The sequence below is a fragment of the Anneissia japonica genome, unplaced genomic scaffold (assembly GCF_011630105.1).
Source record: "Anneissia japonica isolate Jap-2015-1 unplaced genomic scaffold, ASM1163010v1 scaffold1587_len1432017_cov164, whole genome shotgun sequence".
Lineage (NCBI taxonomy): Eukaryota > Metazoa > Echinodermata > Crinoidea > Comatulida > Comatulidae > Anneissia > Anneissia japonica.
In genome coordinates, this window is record NW_022713643.1 from 590,866 (window position 1) to 612,610 (window position 21,745).

The 21,745-nt window shown below is 34.0% G+C and overlaps 1 long non-coding RNA gene across 2 annotated transcripts in view; it reads right to left on the minus strand.

Moving 5' to 3' along the window:
• Window positions 1-18,461: 18,461 nt before the first annotated feature.
• LOC117108692 overlaps window positions 18,462-21,745 on the minus strand; it is a 21,243-nt gene continuing 17,959 nt past the window's right edge. For both annotated transcript variants that reach the window (XR_004445399.1, XR_004445398.1), the window contains exons 2-3: window positions 19,858-19,982; window positions 18,462-19,142 (exon numbers count right to left, since the gene is read on the minus strand). This is a non-coding gene — a long non-coding RNA (uncharacterized LOC117108692). The remainder of the gene's footprint in view (window positions 19,143-19,857; window positions 19,983-21,745) is intronic.

Consider the following 21,745-nt stretch of genomic DNA (forward strand, 5'->3'; position numbering starts at 1 on the left):
AGATGGTAGTTTCCCCTTAGAAGCTGATTAAAAAGAAGAAGCACAGATGGTGTTATGGAAGTTACAAACACGCAGATAACCATGACAACATATATACGCGTCTGCGGCCCGTACCGGTATCCAACGAAATAGAAGCTCATCAATAGTAATTACAAAATACAGTTTGCGGCATTGAGCCTCAAAGTGCTACCGTATACCAGAGTTAAATCATGGCCAAATATCACGTCGGTTTCACTCCTAGTTAAATTTAAAATCACAACAAACTTAATTACATTGTTTTGGTGAAGTACTGCTGTTTCTTGCGAACTATGTAACAGGTAGACCCTAAACGGAGACAACTCGATGCCATGTGATACTGTAATAAACACACCCCACTGGCGAAACATTTTGAAACGCCAATGCACAAAGACCACAAACAATGCAAAGCATAGTAATAGACACGTTTGTGTTTGTTTCTTTATCCCGTAGCCCATGTTGGTTTTACCCTCTCTAGTGGTGTAACGTTGCTCTACATCAGCCTCAGTTCAGAACTGCCTGCGCTGGTAAAACTCGCGCGTGTTCGGTGCAGGGCTGGCGGTAACAGCAGAGCAAGAGGCTACATACTCACTTTGAAATCATCTCTCCTCCTGCCTCTACTCTTTAATAGTTGGCCTAACACCAACAAATCATTCAAACGTAATTAGTGAAGGCAAAACATAAATTTCAACAAGTTCTGTATTTGATTAAATCCTTTAGATACATATTTTTATTGGGTGTTTTTATTTGCTTGTTATTATGAAAATGTAATAAACCTCAATATCAATTATTGCGTAGTTTCGATTAATACGCCGTTATACTGCGTCCGACTTGAATTATAAACTTCATTAATTTAGCAATTATCGTCAGTTAATCTAGAAATTAATTTATAATCTAATCAATGACACGCCAATAACCGTGTTAATGCATTAAATTATTGTTAATTAGTTAGGCTAGTCTTGTAGATAGAAACATTACTTTTTAGTGTAATATGTGCAAGGTCCACAGATCTATGAAAATCGTTTCTTCTTGGCTAGCTCGACATAATGCCCAATTTCCGACACCAGGTAACTGGGGCGTTAAATGATTTAGGAACTGACTGGCAATCTGTTAAAACCCGCTACCGGCGGCCATATTATACGATAGCGAAACAAAAACATTGCTAAGTTAATAGCAAGGGAGTAACAGATCAAATGATTTATTTCAAAAGTCAATTATACACATGGTATATTGATTTCTGCTGAGTGATATTTGTCGATGATTGACATATGTAGATTTCAAGCTATGTTTGTCATTTGTAACTAAAATTTAGAGCATAACCTAATAAGCTATAAGCATTGATTGATCGATAGTTTGACTATAAATTTATTGATTGATTGATAGGGATAGGCCTATACAATGTTCGTAGGCCAACCTCTTTAGAGATAAGGAAATATATTAAACGAAATTCTTACAAAAAAAAAATAGTAACGAAATATATAACAATAATATAATAATAATAATAATAATAATACTGTAATAATAATAATAATAATAATAATAATAATAATAATAATAATAATAATAGGCCTTTTATTTATGATGATCATAATAGGCCTAATAATAAAAATATATAAGTATTTAGGAATAAAATGTAATTTAAGATGGTAATTAAAATCGTTTTTTATATCACATTATGTATCATTATCATATTATAACATACTTTATTCTAATAATAATAATAATAATAATAATAATAATAATAATAATAATAACATGCTAGTTATGGTGGTGATAGTAGGCCTAATAACATTAACATTGACGGTGATGGTGTAATGATGATGATGATGTTTATGGTAATGCTGATGATGTTACTGATGATGATGATGATGATGATGATGATGATGATGATGATGATGATGACAAAAGCGTGGAAGGAAACACCCTCGAAGCGCTCTTATGACATGGAAACACTGTATAATACATAGCCTACTGACGTTATACAGATAATCACTTTGTCCTAGGGGAAGCCTGAAAGCGTCAACGTCGCTTTACGTCATTCATATCTTAAAAATATAGGCCTATATAATTTACAACAAAAAATTAAGCTTATATAAGAAATGAATAACAATTACGTGCGTATACGTCTGGACTTCGGATTAAACCAATGGTAGTCTAAAACAAGGATGAATAAGCTTAGGTACATATTAATGTCTCTAGGAAACATTTTCTGTGTTGTACAAAAACGGGTCGTAAGTTTGTATTTCTACAAGCAGGCCTAACGTTTCTAATATGTTGACAATGCATTGTTGATGAACGAATACGATAGCTTCTGGAGAGAATTTAAGTTATTTTACTTCATATGTAGTCACCTGACATTATAGACAGCAAAAATATCAGGATAATACAATTTTTACTGGTACCGTGTCATACATCATTTATATATTACTAAAGAGTTGGAATTTAAATTAAACTTCGAACTTTTTAGATTATTTGGTTTTATGTTGAGGTATACGGTAATGACTTAAATTCTCATTAATCAAGCCCAAATTTTCACGTGGACCCTACCTCCCTTTCAAAAAACAAGAACCAGTAAAATTTTGCCCATGCCCAGTGTTTTATTTATTTTTTATTTTATTTGTTTATTTGCCGATTCCAGGATCAAAATGTTCATATTTTATTCTTATTTCACACTTTCAAAGATTATTCTTTGTACAGCAGTGCTGTAGTCTACTATATTATAGTGGTATAGGCTATTATTACATATCATACTTACTGCGCATTTTCCTCAGCAGTGTTCTGCCGTCAGACAGGTCCTTGGCTGCCAACTCCTCCACTGGCATCTGCCCTCCGCTCTTCTCTTCATTTCCACATAAGGCCTCTTATCATTTAAATCGTCTATCATTCCAATCCTCTTTCTATTAAAAAAACTCCTCTTTTGATGTTTTACCTTAAGCTATGTCTACACTATCAAATTTTATGTGCCAGAAAAAAAAAAAGTGATGTGCCCATATATGGGGACGTCATATCACATACTATCAAATTGTATCAAAAAAAGTTGAACATGTTCAACTCTTATTTTCCATCACATTTTATGTGACGCGTTTTTTAAATTAAATTTGATATTGTAGACAAAGCATTAGCCGCAATTTGTTCTTATTTTTAAGCCATTTCATTTCATTGTTCTTATAAAATGTGTTCTTATTTTTAAAAAACGTGTATGACACTGTCCCTGGATCCCGAAATGAAGAATGGTTCTTTGCGAAGTGTTCATCAAAAACAAGATAGTTTAACTGAAGATAAAGGAAGTGTGTATACGGAGAGGATTTCGGTTCAAATCGTGATAGCGTCATGCATAGCAGTGGCGGATCAAAGAATTTGGAAAGAGGGGGCTTGGGAGAAATCACCTCAACCCCACCATCGTTTGGTTGAGGCTCTAAATTGTTTGTCTATCGCTCCTCCAAATGGCCAGATATACACTCTCAAACTTGAAGTATCAACCTTTGTTAAAGCAGCTTATAATATTGGTTTATTAATCAGACTTGTCAATATAAAGTAATTTTCCTCATTATATTTGCAACGTTCCGAAAAAAAAATTGGGGGAAGGCTGATTGGCTACCTAGGCACTTTTTAATCCGTCTCTGATATGGGCTTTTGTATCGATACTGGTTTGAAGTGTTTCTAGGCCTGCCTTAATTTTAGGCCTGATATCAGAGCTAACACATGAATGAAGCGGCCGTTAAAATATCATACTGAGCCATGAGGGATAGCAGCATGACTACTTATGTACGTAGAACTAAGGCTGGAAGATGTGTGCATCTTTGAGTAGTAGCCTGCAGTAACTCAACCAGTCTCTGATACGTACCCAGTTTGCAATAGTTGAGTTTGCATAGGCCTACCACATCAAAACCATTAAGACAACGAGGTGTTACATTATTAAGATACTATTCTTTCCTTGCCTGCCTTTTGGTAGGGTGTAGTCCGCATGTCCACGCGGCACGAACTGACCATTGGGACACTTTCATGTAATGATATTTGACGCTACGCTGAAGTCTCTAATTAAAGAGGATTCATATTGGTATTGATTAGCTATACGTTATTTTAGAATCTTAACGTAACAGATGAATTTCAAAGTGTTTGTTCTAACAATGCCTTAAAAATTAATAACTTGTAATTAATTTTTCAAGATTGATGAATATTATTAAATTGATTTTCTGCTTGAGTGTCTATTCACATGTCGAATGCTTAGCCAATTACATCACGTGGCAAAGAACGAATTCCCATTGGACGGTTCGTCAAAGTATATTTGATGGTTTGTTTTTGATAATATCCAGCAAAAGATTGTTCGTTAATTTCTGAGACTTGAACTGGGACAAACTATACATTTCAATGGAATTTTCAAATTTAATAATGTACGTGACAGTTCATCGTTAGTTATGAAGTTTTAAACATACGTGTTTTTTAATGATTTTTATTCCCCGTATAAAAATGAATATTAACGAAAACTGTTAAAGATCATACGCGACTAATGCACCCTCTCTCTCTTAGATTAATCAATATTTTACGAGTACAGATAATTTGAAAAATATAAGAAAGCATTTTTGATTTTCTTTGATTTTTTTTTAATTGGCGTAGGCCTATGCGTCTTCTATTTATAAGACGGTAAACGACCGGGTTACTGCGCATGCGTTATCACAATTTAATTTTATTTATATATCAAGCCTACAAATATTATTGTTTATAAGACATGTACGTCTGCTTACGTAGAGTACGTACACGTGCGCTTAGTCTTACCAATGTGTTGTTACTACACCTATGGTTAAATATCACGGTACCGGTATAAGGCTTGACGATTTACAATAGGCCTAACAGTACCGGTATATGTTTATGATAATATACAACAACCTTTAGCCTATCAAATAATAGAATAATATCAAGAAGTGAAATAATAAACTTTAATATGGTAGGCTAATACAAATAATAGCCTAATGTTAATAATAATATTAATGAAAATAATAATAATAATAATAATAATAATAATAATAATAATAAATATAATAAAGATAGGGCCTAATAATGCTACTGCCACTACTACTGCTACTGCTACTCCTCCTGTTGCTGCCTACTACCGCTGTTACACTGCTGCTGCTTCTACTGCTACTTTTGTAATAAATCCTATAGTACTTACTTAAAGTAATAACTATTAGTAGCATATATTTTGTGCTCCAAAACAATAAATACAATATAATGACATACTATATCTAGTCCTATTCATTTAGTCGATGACTCATTAAAACAAAATCATTATAAATAAATAGGTCAAAAGTAATATTACTATTACATAGCCTAAATTCTAAAAAAAATATAATGCATAGAAATATTTAATCGTATTTCCATACACTTATATGGGCCTAGTTGTGTTAGGTTAACGATAAATTTAATTGGTCTTTATAGCTGATTGCCATTTGCTTTGAAAGAAAATTGGATGGATTGATATTAATAATATTAATACGAATATGTGGGCCTGCTGAAACGATCAGAATGCGTCAACCGACAAGACAGAAAATGAAGTATTCGATCACTCGCGCATCAAGCATCCAGAAACTGAAAAGGTCCATGCTATTAATGGGTTTCAGGAGGATAACAACACAGATAATGATAATAATGGAGTTTCCGCAATGCCTTAAGCCTGGTTTTCATAAAATTGCTACACGTTATAGCCGAGTTTTTTCGGCGTCGCTGATTGGTTCGTCGAATTAGGAAGGGGGGGGGGGCTTACTAGCCAAATGTGTATAAGAGACAGGTGAAAACGCTGTAACGACAGTGTAGCGATTTTATGGAAACCAAACTTGAACAGTTAAGCATTCGAAACAGGGACACAAATACGCGCATTCCCTACAAACACTCGCATTTACGTATGTTTTACGCTGAAATTACGTTACCTTAGCAACACTACATCATGACTTTCAATACACACTTCATGAGTATATAATATTATGGGCATACAACAGTTTGTCAAAGAAAATTTGATAATCAACTCAGAGCTTTGGTCTTTATATCTGAATAATATGATTTGAATTTATTTGTTTCAAATATCGATATAATATGCAATCATAAACCACATAGGAAAATATCGTAAAGAAAAAAAGCTATAAGATAAGAACCGGGGAAAAATTAATTTGATTACATGATGGTAATAATAATAATAATAATATCCCTAATAATAATAACAATAATATAGATCCTTAATAAGAATAATAATTCAGCTTTGAATTTACTTTTAATCAATTAAATTGAAGCATGAAAAATGGATCATATCGCGCTGATTTGTTTATCATTAGAGTGTAACATTTCAAGTTAGCCAATATGTGGCTAAATAGTTTTTGCTAATCGAAAACCAAATTTGAAATAAAATTGTGACAACCTATTTTGAGAAGTCTTCAAATTGAAAACATCAATTATACAATTCTTGATTCTCCAATTCGTTTAGACGAAAATATTGACAATATAAATCGATCTTTTTTACCAAATAGGCCTAGCGGTTTCCCCCAATAAAGGAGTTTGGGTAGCCATATAAAGGATAGAGTTACAGAGATTTACCCCTTCTCATAGTTCCGCACACACACGTAATATACTTTCACAGTAATGAAAAGGTGTTTGATGAAGGAAATGCATTTAAGGCAAAGGGTGATGGCGATTCATTGATATCAGATTCACTTTCATTCAACTCGACTAAATCTCTGTTGTTAATACACTTAATCAACTCGTTCCCAACGGATTAACTGGTAATTTCTCAGTGGACGGGACTAGAGCGCGGACAAGCCATTCACTCAGCTGGCCATCTCCGTGTGACTATAAACGAAACTCATCGGGGAAATATAAATCCATTTAAATTCATAAGCATTCTATCCAACCAGAACAAGAGTCAACCAACGAGTTCGTCTTCTCTTATCAGTGTGCTAATTTTAATCAATTCGAATTTCGTCCTCTTTCCCCTAGAGCCGTTCTCTAGATTGCTATTATGTCGTATTTCAAGATAGATTGCTATGAATTGCAGTACAAAGAGATATGCTACTGCTTTCCAAGCCAATACTCTTGAAGCGCTTGCGTTCAACTTGTTTCCATCTGGGGTTTCAGCCCCAGAGGCTAAGGCTGGCATTCCATTACCACTTCAACCAAGATAAATTGATTCGCGCTCGGCAATTGCAAATTAAATCCGATATCATTAAAATTCCCATTGGCAAATTTAATAATTTTTCGAGATTGTTTGATATGTTTTGGAATCTTTCTGGCGTGAAATATTGGTAAATATATCAACTTGTGTCATAATGCTTGTAAACGTTTCAGCTTTTTTGCAAGTTAAAGTATTCTGTTTCCTGATCCTTGCCTCAGTGACTGAGAGGCGACAGATCACCTCGCAGGCTTACTAGCCAAATTGTATAAGGAATAATTATTTGCATCACGTACCATACTATATTTTCACCCACGGTGACAAACTGTAATATAATAAAAATGTCTTTATATAGGTCTGGATGTATGGGCCAACAAAAAAAGTTATATGCGAAGGTCTTGTGTTTAATTATTCGACATTGAGTCGGATTCACACTGTTGAAACGGCTACAGAATAAATGTATAAATATCTGAGTATAAACAGGTCGTATGTAGACAAGGGTTACCAATATTTTTTATTCTGCAAGTGCTTAATCCCTCTCCGTCTTAAAAATAAAATCGCATTATTAAACATCATTTGACATCTGTAAAAGAGAATACCGGTAACACTTTGATTTATACTACATTATATTTTTTTAATATCGAAGTGTATTTATGCGGATGACTCTAAAATTTAATTGACTTGGGCCCTCAAAACCTAAAAAAAAAAAATAACATAAATCATGTAATGAATATAACATACAGTACATAAAAAAAATCGCAATGTCTATTAAAAAGGTCTATGAATAAAAAACCGCAGAGATAACCACACAACAAAAATCATAGCTTCATGACCACATGAATCAAATTTATTCAGATAAAAACGATAATAGAGTAAACAACCTTTTTTCGTAAAGAGAAACAAGTTACGTAAAATAGCGCTTAGCATGAGACTTGCAGCAAGTCCGTAGCCGGGGGTTCGAGGGATTTGAAAGAAGCCCCCCCCCCCCCACATCTCCCGTTTCCACAAATGCCCTTTTAAATCATTACTAAAAAATACCATTTTTGAATGAAAGTTTTTTAAATTAACTCAAAATATTTGAAAAATTGGCATTTTTATTGCCATTTCTGGACATCTGAGGTGTTCTATGTTTTAAATCTAACCCATTACGGTGGGGCAGAGGTGGATGTTGTCTCAAAGTCCCCTTTTGTGAAGAAATAGAAAAACCACCACCAACTTAAAAAAAATATAGGCTTGCGCAACAGGAAAGGGACATTGTAAAAATGTATTTTGGATGTTACGGCTTTAAGCCGTTAAAAAATTAGCCGATTATCCGTAGGTAAAACTGTGTTTGACTAGCTCACGCCTCGATCCATGCAAGTTTTACTCTTGTTGTGATCATTAAAAAAAAACTGATGAGCAAATCTTTCAAGAGCGCTCCATGAGCCAAAACAGAAGACTGCTCTCATTATTATTCTATCATTGATAAAAACAAGTAAAATTTTACCCATTCCCAATGTTACTATTTTTTGCCAATTTCAAGTTCAAAGCGTTCTTATTCAGTTCTTAATTTTACCCACTTTTCAATGACAAACATTATTATTGTGCAGTATTATATCTGTAATACACATTTTTTTTTATAAGAACACATTTTGTAAAAACATTGAGGCTAAGATTGCTTAAAAATTAAGAACAAAACAAGAACAAATTGATGCTGAGGTAAAATTTCAAGTGAGGTTTTTGAGCCTGTATTCGGCAAAAAAAAAAAAAAAACAAAACAAAAAAAAAACAAAAAAAAAAAACACTGAGCCTGCATGGGTAAAAAAAAAAAAAAAAAAAAAAAAAAAAAAAACACTGAGCCTGCATGGGTAAACCTTTATTGGTTCTTATATTTTTAAAAAGCGTAATAAAGGGATATTCACACCACAGATACAGATGAGACCAAAGAAATTTTACAGTAACATTTTTACACATTAATTTTACTGTATGTAACTAGCTTGATTTGTTGATTCTTCTTTTTTTTTAAAAATAAATACCACATTTGACATTTTTCCTCAGGCTCAATTTGTTCTTATTTTGTTATTATTTTTAAAGCAATTTCAGCTCGGTGTTCTTAGGAAATGTGTATTACCTGTGCACTAGGACTATAACAATATTACCAAATCTTGAAACAGAGTAAAATATTAGACCTAACTGATGGCTTATAAAATTCTATCTTCAATAATAATGTAAGGTTATAGGTTAAAATCTAGACCTCATTACCAGGGTTCTTGATAATATTCTCCTTGAAGCACTGCAGAGGCGGATTTAGGGGGAAAAGGCCGCCCCCCACACCCTCTTTGGAAAGCTAAAGAAAAGGGAAAAAAGAAAAGAAAGAAAGGAAAAGAAAAAAATTGATCGCCCAAACGACTTAGATGGTTTTTTTGGGCGCCTAGAACACCAATTCGCGGGGCATGCCCCCTGACCCCTAGGGTAGATCAGCCTCACTTTCAGACCCCCCCACCCTTTCGGCCCCTCCTTTCGGGCATCTCTGGATCCGTCTGTATAAGCAAATGCTTAGCGTGAAGGCCAACGCCAGCACTGCCAAGATGTCTTGTTCAAGAATTGTTTAAAAAAAAAAACATAACATTTTAAACCATATTGTAAGGAAAAAAATCTGTCGTCACGTTTGCGTGCGCTTACATAAAATCTGATTTGTTTTTCTGTTTTATTTCGTCTCAAAAGTTTTCTGTTGAAAAGATGTGATTTAACATTAATTTATTATTAAGATAATACTCAACTGACGCCATCTCACCATTTCAAAAATGGTGGTGTAACTAATGAAAGGCAGATAGATTACATATTTCGTTGTTATTTTGCAAACTAAAAAGCAATAGAATACCACATTCATATAATCACACGACTTCTGTTTTTCTCTTTTATCGTGTGTTGTCAACTTTTCTAATTATCAAAACAAATACGGTGAGTAAAACAGTGTCGTCCTGCTCATTTTTCCCGCTGATTGAGGTCTGTAACCACATGATCTGGTATCGATCGTGTGAAATCTGACTAGGACATGATTGGCATTTATAATTGATGTTTAGTGAACCTAATTTTAGATAGAAATTTAAGTTATAGTGAACACCGGACAATGCGTATACGATCAATGTATACACGGTTTCGCTCGCTGAGCAAATACACTGTACGCAAATTAGGCCTAGGCTACTGAGGCAAGGCATCAATTTGATTGAACTCAATTGGGAGTTAACGGGCACTTGTCGCCGATAATTAATCTTCTCAATCACATCATTTTCAATCATAATAGTGGCTTCCTCTATTTGCCACATGGTAACAACTTGTATCCAATCGGGAAGTATTTCGCTGGCGTTTCAATTTGTTTATTTATTTGATTACGATATGGTTCGTGTAACAATATGATTTTTTTCTCCTGTCCACCAAAACGATAGAAAACTATAGGTCTTATCGTTACAAAGATGCATTTTCTATTATCTATATAGGCCTATATATATGTATATGCATATATATACATACATATATATATATACATATATATATACACATATAAGCCTATATATACATATATACATGTATATATAATACTGAAAATCAACAATGCTGTGAGCTACGTCCTTATTATATAGACTATCTTATGCCAGACACATATGTACATATATATATATATATCGTTACATACATACATATATATATATATATATATATATATATATATATATATATATAAATGACATAACATAAACTAAAAAAACTAATACTAAACATAAGTTTTTTTTTCTCTCTTTTGTGGGAGTTGCACCCACTTTTATTTCATTTCTCTTTTCTTAGTTTAATAACATTTTTTTTCTTTTTATTTACACATGAAATAATGACATACTGGTAATTATAAAGGCCATTGAATAATAATAATAATGATAGTAATGATAATAATAATAATAATAATAATGATAATGACACTTTCTTATAATTTAACATCCACTAAAGGTTAGTCCCCTTAAAGCTGCATAGACATAGATACTAAACATAAGTTATAATAATTTGTATAATAACTGAACAGTTGAAATGTGTCTAAAACTAAATATTTAAATAGCGAAAGAAGTTTTTAGTGGACGGAAGAAAAGTGACATAAGACAGCAGCCAGATATTAATATAGTTTCGTTTTTCTGTTGCCATGGCAATGCCAGTAATCAGCGCTCACGAACTTGTATGATGAAATCAGAATTCAATATGTTTTACCAAAATAATCAAATGTTTTGTCACTTCAAGGATTTGCTTAAACGTGGTCTTTTATTCCAGCGTGTCACTCACAATTTTTACTTCTAACTGACTTACTTTCTCATTATCAATGATCATAACCAATTAAAAAGGGCACATTGGACTGGAAAGGGTATGGGTTTATTAGTAATAGATACGAATAAGGTATGCTCACTGATGCGTGAAGCTTCGAGTTTTGGCACAGATGTGCGTACGTACTTCTCCTTTGATAATGCTAAACTTCGCTGGGAGAATCTTACTGTCACTTCTTGTAATTAGCATATTTACAGCAAACCTAAAGGTACATTTTCAGACTGTTGATTATTTTTATTTTTTTTAAATTATTTATTTAGGCACACAATATATGTGCCAAGGATTGTCAATAGCGAATATATCACTGTCCTACTTGTAGGTAACAACCCCTAACACAAGACAAACATACACACACGATGCTTTACACAAATTAAATCTCAATATGAGATTTAGGGAGTGGAGTTGTCTTTGGTCGTGAGAAAAAAATCCTGCAACATTGACATGAATTGAACCCAGGACCCTGGGATTGGAAGGCAGGTATCTTAACCACCAAGCTATTCAACTCCACTCAAAATACTCAAAATTGAAAAAATGATAATAAAATTGATGAAAGTTAAGATATAGGCCTAATAGTAGTTGTAATGATAATGATGATTTAAAGTAGTTGTTATTCTGAAGAATAATAGCAATAATGGGTAATAATGAGACAGCAAATGGAGACTAACATTCAAGATATAATTTAGTTAACACGAGCTCTCACTGGCAGTCGATGCCAGTTCCATCTGGTGTGACAAAGACAGAATATTATTAATATTATTAATTATAATTTCAATTATTCTTATAGTAATATAAATAATATTAATAATAATAATAATAATAGGCCTAATGATAATAATAATGAGTATGATGATGATGATGATGATAATAAATAATAATAATAATAATAATAATAATAATAATAATAATAATAATAACAAAAACCAAATAAATGATAAATAAATCAAAACAAACACAGGAACAAACAATAAATGCGTGGTATATACACCTTACTATGACCATGCGCGTTCTGGTCGGCGATGATCAGAGAATCTATTCTAGAAATTCAACATCCACTTTTTAATTAAACATCGTCTCGACGCCGATCATGAGAATAGCCATATCACGAACGAACTTATTAATATTGATAAAAACAAGTAATTTATTCTAATCATTTCCACGACCTTTATACACCGTAAATTATACTCTATTAAGCTAATAAACTTTAACAATACAATTCAATATTTTAATTTTTTACTTTGTATGATTAAGCAAAAGATTTTAATTTGAAATTAGGAGAAGACTTTTTTCTTCGCCATTCACCGTTACAGACGCATTCATTTATAGCCCTACATTTCTAATTTTTGTTTTGTTTTGTTTTGTTTTGTTTTTTGGATAGGCCTATACAGATGATGTTTTTTTAATGTTTTTATATTATTGTAAGTATCATTTAATTCAGTCCTCGACTGCGACTTTGATATTGAATAAATAAATAAAGAAAGAAAGAATATACAGGTATATTATATCATCTTTAATTAACACTAGTGGAGTTGTACCTTCACGTGATTTATATTTGGACGGTCGAAGGAAAAGGGCTTTGCAAATTTTGAGAATTTAAAATATTCTACCACATAGAGTAGGACTAAGGCTTTGACCTTGATCTTTAAGTATCATATTTCTCATTATTTTTTTGCGGTCACGAATCATGTTGCTAATTTACGGCCTGTCGAAGTCGAACCTCCTGTCATTTCCAGCTATAGAACAGTATATTTGTACTTGATTAAAACAGATCGCAACAAAAACTTGTTTCTGATATGCAATAAATTAAATAAGGTACGTTAAGTTTAGTGGAAGAAATATGTAAGATTACGCGAAATACGTTCATTAAAGCTGTCAATCAACACTTAACTCGTTCCATTGATCACGACGTTTTGCACAATCACTGGGAAAATTCAGTTTCAGTCGCCCATTCGGAAATTTCCAAACCAAAGTGAGAGTATACCGGTGTATTCACACCGAATCCGAAATTTGTGATCGGAGGGCGCCGAAGCGATCCGAACATCGAATCAGTGTGCAAAGCGCAGTACTGTATCAAATTTACTTTGACAAAAAAAAACAAAAAAAAAAAAACTGTTGTATACCCCTATATAATGATGTGCTTACATATGGTTATGACGTGATGTCATCATGGCCATATTTGGTCATGCCACATGTTTTTGTCAAATAAATGTTGAAAGTCTGGACAGGTCTTAAGATTGAATAGGGAGCTGGCGTTCAGCGCTTCGGACAATGCGGTCCGAATTTCGGCTCGGATCCAATGTGAATGTAACTTTAAAATAGAGCCTAACATTGCAGATACAGTAATTTTTACCGTGCTAAAATCTTGCTTATCAAATTATTTTTCATTTCAACCGAGATCCAGCCATCTTTTCTCACATTTTCCAGTATTTGTATAAAATTATGTATATGCATAAATTAACAGACGCTTCAATAATACAGTTTCTATATTCTTTGCATTTGACTCTTTAATTAGCTTGACATCAATTCAAACATTTTTGTAGTAAAGATCTGTTAATTAGAAATACCTCATGGTTTCGTATTTTCCCTTTTTTACCTAAATGAGATATAATATAATATAATATCCATAATATAATGTAATGTAACGTAACATAACGTAGCGTAGCGTAGCGTAACGTAACATAATACGATCACATATAACACATAATATAATATAATATAATATAATCCTCTTCGTGCCATGAGGCACATAAGGCCATAGCTTTTGTAATAAATTCTTTTTTTACGGATACAGGTGATTAACCGATATTCCAACCCCCTATTTAAACCTAGGAGAGCCAGGTGCTACTTTTTGTCTGCCCTCTTCCCTCCGACCAGCCCGGCATGGGAGACCCTACCTTTAGCTATGCTACCACCGGTTTAGCTCATCGGATCACTGAGGAACACAAGCTGCTCTACTACGACAAGGTATCAGCCAACAGAGCAGATAATATAATATAATATACGGTAATATAATACAATATAATACAACACAATGCAACACAATGCAACACAACACAACACAACACAACACAACACAACACAACACAACACAACACAACACAACACAACACAACACAACACAACACAACACAACATAACATAACATAACATAACATAACATAACATAACATAACATAACATAACATAACATAATATAATATAATATAATATAATATAATATAATATAATATAATATAATATAATATAATATAATATAATATAATATAATATAATATAATAATTACCACCACTGAGGATCACTATTCGTGCGATGGATGTTGGCACTACTGTAACCGTACTGACGATTAATTGAATGATTGATTAATATTGATATTTTTTCTTAGGTGGGGGGGGGTTTATTTTGATTTAAATAAACAACTTCTGAATTTTAAAAAGCTCATTTAGTATAAGTTTACTTTATTGCAAGCATTTACAACGGGTTTGGAATTATTTATGACATCTGCTTGTGAGAAGAGAGAAGACAGAGAGTGAAATTAGAGGTGGGGAGGGAGGTGGGAAAGTCGGTCACCTTGAACTGGGCCTACATTTAATTTATTTTCGTCAAACATTAGTAATCTATTTGCCAAAGAGACCAAAATATGTCTGATTATTAATATCTTATTAGACGTAGGTTTATGTTCAGAAAGTTATTATGGTCCTCTGAATTAGGACCTATTGTGTTTGTTTTTAGGCTATAAGATACTGTGTTTCTATTCAAATGAGCCATTACCATCTCAATCATTATCTAAACAAACAATTTTTTTCCTGCGGTCTAATCGATATACTGACGCCAACACGGTGTAGATTATCAGGTCTTGGCTCGTACATAAAAAAAATAATGAAATTACTTGTAAATTGAAATTTAACTAACAATGTCTGTGAATTAATCATATTAAGAGCGCATCTGATTGCTCTTACATTGGCTGAAATGCAGCGAACCACGATTTTAAATAATATACTAACACGCACTCGGAGAAGCTATCCTTCAAAAATCAATCTTATGATTGTTCGATGGTCAGCTTATATATACCTTGTAGCAGTGTTGTAATTGGTGATAGTGCAAATTCAAATATAATAAACCATGCGCACGAAGCGGAAAGAATAAGATTCGCGATTCAATATGCATAGCCCATTGTTTGTCAGATACGCCATAACGGGGGAACCTTTCAATATCGACCAAAAGATTTGATTTCGTTAGGTATGGCGTGCCCGTGAAGACACTAAATGCTATATAAAGTTACAAGATCAGGGACAGAACAATTACCAACGACTTCTTTACGTTGTATTGTTCCGCAATCTATCAACAACCATGGTCTAATTTCATTTCGTCAACAATCGCCGTTACTGGTCACGTGATCAGAAACTAAAGCCAGCAATATTTCGATTCGCCTTATCAATTAAATAGTAATCATGGGTAGTGTGCAATGATTATGGGAGAATGTTGTAATATTAACGTTTGATTGTTATCGCGGACGAGACGAATAGGAAACAAGACAAATATAAAAGAGAGTACGCAGAATACTATAGACGGGATATTGGTCCGTATATCGTATTTCGTACGGGTTAATTCGATGGCAAACTCCACGTTATTATCTGTTGTTCACTCGTCGGATGTCTAATTACTTGTGATATGTAATGGCGACGGATAGTTTGTAGGGCACTACGCAAACAAATCTCTCTCTCTCTCTCACTCTCTCTTTCCTCTCACAAAATCCATACAGGGATGTGATTGAACACCACGCGTGTTAAGTTAAAAAGAAAGAATGAGGGTTTAATTTTCAGCAATACAACCTTAGGCCTACTATAAAATTTGATGACAACTCTTATATAAATATTAATTGATCTCGTTTGTGTAAGTTGTTATCAACACTATCATCGTGACGTAGACTGTATTTTGACAGTCCTTCAGTCTTTCAAACTTTTTTCACTGCACCTTCTAACCGGTTTGTTATCGACAGTACTAAAGTATGATATATGATATATATATATATATATATATATATATATATATATATATAATATGTAATTAATAATAGTTTTAAATAATAATAATAATACCCTCGTCTACTCCATCGCCATTGCCACCACCATTGACTTCGTCATCGTCATTATTATCATCATCACAGTTTTTAACTGCCATTATCATTATTAATATCATTAGGCCTATTACTATTGTAGCTTTTTGGTTGTCTGTGCCAAATGCTTGAATCAACTGGGCCACTGGGGCTCCTTTTGGAATTCGATGCGGATTGGTGAAACTGATTTCATACTCGTTTATTATCATGCATTGAACAGAGTTACGCGATCTCATTTCAGCCATTTTCAACAAGACAGGATGTCTAAAGATTTTTATGTATTTTACGCGTAGTGGGCCTACGACTTGTCGTTTGCACGACGTGTACCGTAATTAAGTGCTACTGGTACGCTGAACACACACTGCTTTGCATCGACTGACTGATCCATCCTGCTCGATGACAGTGACCCTAGTTGAACACGATTCTCGTCGCGGTTCCAACACGTCGGCCGCCTTCGCCGACGCAGTGAACGCTCGGCCATATTAAAATTGGAATTTTATCTCTCGTAGCATCTCCTCTCATTTCGTTATATTTTACAAATGTGCAGCCTGTCAACAAGTAATTATCAACGCATCAAGCGTGGCGCTTCGCTTCATTCATCACATTTTATTAATATGGTTAAATGCGTATTAAAAATAATACCGTTGTGGTTACTCTTTCGCTAGAGACGGTTTTGTGTGGATGTTGGTAGAGTTCGAAGAGTGTGAGAACACACAAAATGTGAAAAAAATCGAATTTATACGTATTCAAAATAAATTAAAAAACATTTATTAGTAATTCTAAAGATATTAGACCTACTATGTTTATTGAATTGTTACAGTGTAGAATTGTACAGAGAAAAACTTTGTTACATTTCCGCATATCTTTTTTTAAGGACACCCAAGCTCAAATTTCTTTAGATTTTTCACCGTATATTTAAACAAACATACGGTAAAATGTATTGACTGGTATCATTGGATAACTCGAATTAGTGGCTACGCACATGCTCTTACAAACTCCACTATCAAACATGTAATTCACTATGAAATTAACTTAGCCCAAGAGTAAAGAAGAAATTAATATGAAAGAAACAGTAAATTCAATCTCGTAAATCGAGACATATGAACTCTGGGTAATATATTTAACGAAAAAAAAAGTGAAATTGATACCGTAGGGTTGACGATGAGCGTTATATCGTAGCAGGCGCGCCGCGCGCTGAATAATTGCCGTCATTTATAAACTTGGTGTCGTATTTCAATCTATCATAAGCAGAGGATGCTAGTACAGTAAACAAATAGGAAAGTGGCTATTTATATCTAAAGATCGTGATATGTATTTGAAATTAACTTGCAGCGTATATAAATCCTAAGAGACCATATCAATTAGTCTTTGATGAGATACAAAATTTAATTGAAACAATCTGACATGTTCGCCCAAATATTTATCATTTCAGAAATGTTCAGACGAACGAAGAATAGTGAAATGTATTGTGTTATCGTTGGCATATGGTAAAAACCCACAATATACATTATGTAGCCTATAATATCTGTCTCTTATACACATCTAGATGTGTATAAGAGACAGAAGTCGAACCACGTCAACCGCGCCAGGTGGGAGTACACGGACGCCTCCTCGGATCTCTGATTTGAATATATATGTAATCCAATATATAAATAATAATAACAGTGCTCATAATATGATGTTATAATCGTATCAAGCATAGTTGTTCAACGAAAAAAATCTTTTTTATCGGTTGCATGAAAAAATATCTCTACTGGGATTAGAATCAACATCTTGCTTCCAAGGCGGGTATCAAACGCACAGAGTTTTTTTCATACAATTATATTAAAGGAGGTTCACTTACAAATTAATAGGTATAAATACAGTCTGAAATGTACTGAATTTACAAATACAGTAACAGTTTTCAAAGATTTCTAGACATTTTACTACTAGAATTATTAATTGATGACTGAAAAATTAAAGATTTGTAAGCAAAAATATAGAAAGATATCCTTTGCCGCAACAGATTTGCAAGAAAAATATGTTTTTTATTTAAATTTTCAGTTCATAAAAATGTTCTGTTAGTACATGATACACGTTTTTCATTAGACTGGTCTGGTGTGCAAATCAAATTCAAAACCTAGGCGTAGTTGTTTTTGTTTACTGTAATAAATTGGACCAGGCCTAGTGCGGGTACCATAAACTTCACACTCCTCTATCCGTGAGAACATTTCCGAGCCCGTAATCGCGGCTATCCTTCAAACTTCACACGAATCATCAGGTAAGAAACCGTTATTTACCTAGGCTAGTGGTTGTTTGTTGCTTTTGCTGTTGGACGGTGATTGCTGTGAATTACTCGTCTTTTGTGGATCGGGTGTCCGCCGCCCAACATGCATTCCGTAAACTGGAGTCTACGGGTCTAGCGACTTAACTCGTCCAACAGTTGGCTAGCGGACGGGGCTTCATGATCTATTTGTTTAGAAAGCACGACCTTTTGTCCATAAGTTAATCAGGCAGTGTCAAGAAGTAACAGATCGTCTGTGGAACTGTAGAAAGTGAGAAAATAAAAAACACGCGGGTGTTGTTTTTATTTATTATAATTGAACGTTGACAGATGGGCGGTGAACTGCATGAAACAAGACTGTGATACGATGCTCCGTTTTTTTTACAAAAGAAATCATATTAGCATCGGCATATGATGATGAATATAAATACAACATGATGATCGTGTTTCTTAATTTACTTTTTTCTATTCATTATTGTCAACAGTTTGGCGATAATATCTCATAGGATTGTTTTGTTTTCTTCAAAAGTTATTGCATTATATAGTACTAAAACCTAAACCATTATCGACGTAATGTTAAGTATTGCTTGGTAATACAAACATACCATCGGTTCCGTCACAATGTCGTAAGTGTTGGTGTTCTATCGGATACATTATTATACCACTGCTTTAATGTTCTTCTTTTGCAAGTCTCCAACGTTTGTAAGGAGCATATAGGCCTAATTTGCATTGTCGTCTCACTTTTAAAATTTTCCCTCCAATTAAAGACCATTTTTGGGACCAGGGTCCCATGGCCTTTAACAGATTTGATCTCGAATTAGCATAATAAAGATAAAAGACATTTGCTAATTTGAGATTATAGAAAAGTGGTCTAATTGGAGGAATATGTAAAGTGAGGGATCTTTCATTAGTATTTAATTATTGAATAAAGAAAAATCTTGACGTAAAATGTCATTTTACGTCTTTAAAATTCTTACCTATGGATCAGGCTTAGAGGGGATCAGAAAAGAGTAAACTGTTTGATGTGAATAACATTCATCTTCTTCCATTGACACTTCCCATTCTTTTTCCGCACACACTACACCTCCCTCTCCCTCTCCACCTACAACACATCAACAATATTAGATGGTTTATCAAGAAACTTGAAATCAAAGTTTGTGGTTCAGTCGTTCGCCGTGTAAGCGAAATGTTCTGGGTTCGAGTCCCCGTGGATTTAATTGCTGTTTTTCTCATTTTTCCTCTTTTCTTATCGTTATGAAACATCAACTCACCCATCAAGAGAGAGCATTTGTGGAGCCTGTATAAACAAACCTATTTGCGCTCACTTCCTTTTATAAACATATCAAGTCTCTGTTATTTTGAACTTTCTCAATTATTTTACACATTCATGTTCTTTTGAGGTCAACACGTTCTTCTGAATATGCTTGAAAATCAGGGATCCCAAGCTGTGGAAACCAATACCTGTAGAATCTTAGTGCAGTTCCGACAGATGTTTGCAACGCGTGCACTATTATAGCTAAAACGCGTGCACAATGTTATTTTCACTATAAAAACAAAGGGGCTGGGCAGGTTTGAATCAAGAATGTCCGACGAATCTTATGTCTGTAATTGTCTGTATATGGAATGGGAAAATTTAGCTTAGCCTAAGTCCTAGTTGTGAAAATTTGTCAAAATCTCTGAAGAAAATGTCGAGGTTCCTGGAGACCGGGAGATGAATCAAAATTCTTGGTGACTCCATCCTGGAGATTTTGAAGCATCAGATAAGTGTGTTTCTACTCACAATGTTTTTATCTCACTCAATCTCCTATAAATTTCATTTTACTTCAAGCTTTTTTCCAACTGTTCAAACGTAAGTCAACAATTTTTTTCTGTCTCTTCTGATTCTTCTTCTAAATTTACCAGGTTATTCACCTTTTCTATACCTTATTTATTAACAAAACCCCGAAACCGATTGAGTGCAGGACAATGGTTTGACATGCGAGCTTTCTTTTTAACACACCACCTTTAAGGCTTACAGACACTTTTTCCATTAGAAGTTATTTTTCAAAGTCTCTGACATCGTGATTGATGCAAATCCGTCGTGCAGCACCGTGGCAGTTCACCCGGTTGCACGAAATTATTTTCAGAACTATTATTTTTCTCTCTGCCAAAGGTGGAACGACTTTTTGCGTGAGAATATTGAATACGACACGAAACAGTGATGGATGTGTGGTTGTATGGATCAGTGCATGGGCGAGCTTTATCAATAAACTTACACTTGGATACGAGACTGACCACACGTTGTTGAATCAATTTTTAAAGTCTGAAGAGGGACTTGAAATCAATCTACCGCTTAGCATTAATAATAGGCAGTTTTCGCCGCACGACGGTAAAACGTTGACGAATGACGTCATAATTGATTCATCTTGCGTTGCGCGAAGTACGTTAATTTCAGATTTTACGTGCTCGACGTACGTTAGTTACGGGTTTGAGCATGCGTATTTCGATTTGTTTACAAAAGGGGCGGAGCTATCGCGCTGCGTGTTGGGTACTAACGTTAAAGTTAAGGTTAACGTCGTGCGGCGAAAATTACCGTGCCTATTAAATACCAGGGTATACTGGGGAGGATTTATTGCACGAGTAGGCCTATCTATGGCAGAAAAATATTGCATAATAATTATTTTTAATTTTTCACCCTGGACTATACTGTAAGCATGTGATAGAACAGGAGGGGGATTTAGGGGGAGGGGTAGACAGACCCCCCCCCCCACTTTTGGAAAGTAATAGAAACGAAAAAAAGAAAAAGTAAGCAAGAAAAAGAAATTATTGATCGCCCAAGACGCCTCAGAGTTTATTTCCGAGCATCTAAAAAAGAAGGGGGGGGGG